This window comes from Gavialis gangeticus, unplaced genomic scaffold (genome assembly GCF_001723915.1).
Source record: "Gavialis gangeticus isolate Ggan-Ray unplaced genomic scaffold, GavGan_comp1, whole genome shotgun sequence".
In the NCBI taxonomy this organism is placed as follows: domain Eukaryota; kingdom Metazoa; phylum Chordata; order Crocodylia; family Gavialidae; genus Gavialis; species Gavialis gangeticus.
In genome coordinates, this window is record NW_017729023.1 from 1,197,107 (window position 1) to 1,201,916 (window position 4,810).

At 42.5% G+C, this 4,810-nt stretch overlaps 1 long non-coding RNA gene across 1 annotated transcript; it reads left to right on the forward strand.

Moving 5' to 3' along the window:
* Nucleotides 1-912: 912 nt before the first annotated feature.
* LOC109297169 lies at nt 913-3,906 on the forward strand. Its single transcript, XR_002097226.1, has 3 exons — nt 913-991; nt 3,011-3,073; nt 3,512-3,906. It is a non-coding gene; the product is annotated as an uncharacterized LOC109297169 (long non-coding RNA).
* Nucleotides 3,907-4,810: the final 904 nt, after the last annotated feature.

Here is a 4,810-nt window from a genome sequence, read left to right on the forward strand (position 1 = left end):
AAAGACTACATCCACTGCTACCCCTGCATCTAAGGATTTGGTGACCTGGTCGTAGAAGGCCACCAGGTTGGTCTGACAGGATCTGCCTCTAATGAACCCGTGTTGGTTGCCCCTAAGCATAATCTCCCCTGCTGGCCCCTCGTGGACCTGTGCCAGGATAATTCTCTCAAAAAGCTTACCCAGGATCGAGGTAAGACTAACTGGCCTATAGTTTCCTGGGTCCTCCTTCCTCCCCTTTTTGAAGATGGGAACCACATTGGCCCTCTTCCAGTCCAGTTTTGTTTGGGTGTAACATTTAGGTAGCAAGATAAGCAGTAATAGGAAAAAATACTACCTAGTGGTGACTCCCAATGATATTATGCTCTTCCTCTTATACAAATAGAAGACAACTGATCAAATATATTTGGGATTTTGCTCAAAATATCTTAGAATTTTGCTATTTAACTTCAAACTTCAGTATTGAAATTTTGACTATCACAAATGTTCATAAATTCTTGTTTGGTCAGTTTGGATGCAATCATGATTGCCTGTGTCTTTTGTTTCTTTTATATAGGCTGTATCTACATAGCTGTAGCAGTGTCCCATAGCCCCTGCTACTTGAAGAGTAGGAAAAGAGCACCAAAGAGTTACAATCAAGTATGTAGTTGAGCAAGATTCAACTGCAAAGTAAGCAGCTAGGGAAAGCCACAGTTAGGAGTTAAAGTGCAATGGGGCAACTTCAGGAATGCTAGCTGTATGGGCATAAGCAGAAAGAGCTTCAGGAAGGTAAGAGGGAGATGACTGCAGCTCAGTGGCTAAACTGCAGTAAACCAGAGCAGAATGAGTATTGGGCTGATTGGAAACCCCTGGGCAAGGTGGAGTCATGTGACCAAAAGGGATGGCACTTCAGAATATTAAAAGCCTGGCTCCTAAGCTAAAGAGTTTTGTCTGTTTCTGCCTCTTGCTGAAGGTGGATCCTATGCTGTGAAGGAAGGGACACCAGGTGACACAGGTACCTACAGAAACTGAAAAGAGACAGTAGCTATAGTAGGATAGGAGTTTGCTTGAGACCTAGAGAGACCCAGGAGGGGTTTATCTTTGATCACTAGCTGGCATAACACTAGAGATTTAGGTAGTGGCTATAGGGGTGGTGTGAAGACTAGAGGTGAGTGGGTCTGGAGGCACCATGCAAGTAGAAGAGGTGAGGGCTAGAAAGAGTAAGTGAGCCCTGAAAAGACTTGGGATCTGGTGGGCTGTGTGGGGCTGAAGCTAAGCAGTGGGAGATAACAGCTCTGTAGAGTTGGGGGTTTAAGGTGGAATGAACCTATTACAGGGCCAGGGGCCCAGTGTTAAAGATTCAGAGTAGACTAGAGCCAAGGAGTCTGGAGCATGAGAGGGCAGTGCTAGAGGACTAGGTGCCCAAGAAGACAGAGTAACATCTGTGAGGTATGGGTGTGGCTACAGGGGTAGCAAGAGGCCATGACTGTAGCCCATAAGGTAGTTAAGGCCAGCAGAGTCAGAGTCCTTGACAGAGGCTGTGTACTTTAGGGTTAGAGCCCTGAGTCAAGTGGGCCAAAACTGAGGAAAAAAGAGCAGTCCTGTTCAGGGCAGAGCTGAGCCTGAAGAAGAGCAGAACTAGGCGGAAGGCCTGGAGTGCATTGGCCTTGTAATTGCTTTAAGGAAAGGCTGCCTTCCAATTGGCAAAGCAGCAGGGTGAGACTCTGAGAGGCCAGTGCAGGCAGGGCTGCTACCATGGCATAGTGTAGTGTTGTGTGGAGATACCTGAGCTACCTCAGGCGGTGGAAGCAGCATGAATTGTATTGGTGCAGAGCTCTACTTGAGCTACTCCTCTGTTTTTGAGGGCAACGTGTTATGTGGATGTATCCATGGCCTCTGACAATGGAAAGTGCATGTATGATTATAGGTGTTATAATATATTCCTGCTGAACACAGGAAAAGTATGAACCAAATTCACTGGGTCAAAATGAATTCTCTGCAACTTGATGGATTTCTGTGTTAAATCAAAATGATCCTCCACTTCCTATCTTCTCCAGGTAAGAACATAGTTCTTACATGTTTCTTAGCCCTGATCAACCATGTCCTATATGGACGATGTCTGTCCCTGCTGATTTCTATGACTGCGGAATCATAAATTTTCTCTTTCTTTTAATAATCTCATCCCCTGCAACTGTCATCCATTGTTAACAAAAATGCTTTTGCTTTGGGCAACCAGCTATGATAGATTTCCTAGGGTTCTACCCTAGTGGAAGCTTTTTTGTGGGGGAAAGTCACAGGTAGAACCAAGCTTAATTAGTTGCCTTCAAGCTGAGATTGGAAATAAGAGATTGGGTCTGAAGAGCATGTGGAACACTTAAAGGTTAGGCAAGAGCAGCTTATTCAGAAGTCCAGTAGATGTTGTGCATAAAATGTGTAAAACTGAAGCAGGGCCTGGAACCTATGTATACCCCTTCACAAGTAAGTTTGCTAGGCAACACCAATCATTCTAACCCTTGCATGTCTTTCTCTCCCTCTCTCTTCCTTCTTCTGACCCAAAGAATGTTTAAATTCTTTTCTACAAAGTGCTACAACTTGACAAGAAAGATGGAAAGTTTCTTCCCTCCCACTCGCTTTTAAAATTAGCCTGTAGCCTGGTGGTTTGGGCAGGAAGTGGGAGATGTGGGTGTGATTTCCTTTGGGCACAGGAGGAAATAGAACTTGCAGCCTCCTCATCTTGGGTGAGTGTTCTAATGACTGTCTCCCCGGATGGGGGTTGTTAACATTGCTGCCCTTACCCCCAACTCTGGGGGCCAAGGACAGAATGGAGGACTGGCCCATGGGGTGGGCACCACATCCCTAAGCTGGAAAGGGGAGGGGCCTAGCTAGGCTACAGGCTTTATAAAGACTGTGAGCTGCCCTGGGTCATCCTTCAGCATTGTTCTTTGGTAGAGAGAAACAATGAAAAGGGAGTGGATGTGGGGTGGGTTGGGATGGAATGGAATATGGAGAAATAGTTTATTTTTCTTTGATGGAGATAAAGAATGCGGGTGGAAGGTGAGGCTGGTATGGGCCAGGGGCTCCATTGGGTCAGAGACGGGTGAGTAGATTGGAGTGAAGTGAGATGGATTGCTTTTGAATTTGAGGTTTTGGAGAAGGAGTTTTCCTGATTTGTAATATTCTAGTCTGTGTTTTATATGCTACTTTGGGGGAAAATTATTTGCCTTTTTATTAGATGGATGAAAAAAACAAACATGAAGCTCCATTCGTCGTGTGGCTTCCTTGAAACCCTAAAGCTGTGCAGAGAAAAAAGACTCGATAGCAGCTTTTAGTTCTGCAATTATTGTTATTGACTGACCTAGGTAAACCAAGTATATTTGAAAATATACGTGGAAAATCAAGGAAGCATTTTACAAAACTTCAATGAAAATTCCTTTTTATTATAATTTGAAAGTTTTCAGAAATCACAATTACTTTTTCATGAAAACGTTTTTCAGAAATGTCCCCTTCTCCCATTTAAAAAATGCAAAGCTTTAAGCCATCTCCAGACATAACAAAATAGGCCATCATATGACTCATTCTCAAGATGTCAACACCTGGAACTTCCTTTCCTCATCTGCATTTAACTGCAATATTGTACAACATATTATATAATATCATTGACTGATCTTAGTGGTGCTGCTGCAGGCTTTTTTTTTTTTTTTCTCTATAGCTATCTTCAAATACTGGAGGTCAGACACTGCTGTAACTATTCTGCTACCTGAATGTAGCTGTTCATAGATGAATACTTTTTGCATGCAAATCCATGGTAATAAGCTGTGCACATATCCAAAGAAGTGCAAGAGGTCTAGACTTGTAAACCACTGGCTTCTCCTTTCATACTATTGTAAAACAAGACTCTGCTTACCTCCACCTAAAGTCAAGAGAATTATACCAGGTAAAGCTGAAGGTAGGGAACCCCAGCAAGATGCACTGAATAAATAGACAAGAATGAAATACCTGCAGGCCTTTGTGTTGCTAATCTCTTCCAAATGTGAATGAAACCACTCAGCTCTAAGTTCTCTTGTCTTGCTGTCAAAAATGGGGTCCTTATGGAACTTTCAGTCACTCCAATAAACATTTACCCATACAAGTAGTCACATGGATATCGGAGTTGTTCTAGTACCATTGATACTTGACTGCATCTGAGGAGGTAATACACGTTAAAAAGGGAATGATTTGCTAAGAATCTGTTGCTATCTGCAATCTGTTCTACCAGTACATGGCAGCAAGATGGGTTAGGTTTAGGAATAATGTGGTAGGGGGGGAACAACAAAGCAAAGTTGTATCAGAATGAGGTAAACAAACGCACTCAAGAATACAAGCAGAGAAGGTCATGATTGTGTCCCCTAATGAGGCATGAAACTGTCATGAAACAAATGCAAGATTAATTTTTTTTAAAGGTGATAAGAAATGTTTCGGGCAAGAAAAAAATCCCCAAGCGTTTTCTGCCTGAAAGCAAACATCATGAACAAAGAGGAAACAAAAATAGACTAATAAACAACATGTTTTACATTCCACAACGTGAATGAGCTAAACCACAATCATAAGAGAGAGGAAAAGAAAATAAAGACAAAGGAGGGTGAAAATGGGAGCAAAATATACTGGCAAGTGTGTAGCTACCTGATAAAATACTGTACTAAGGGAGGATGGCTAAAGAGAGCATTTTAAAAGAACCACACCTTGTATATTGGTGTATATGGTAAATGAGAGGCATTGTCCTTAACTACCTGCATAAGTAAATCTTATATGACTAGTCCTAGACTAGCTGATGACTTAAGAATAAAGAAGGACTGTT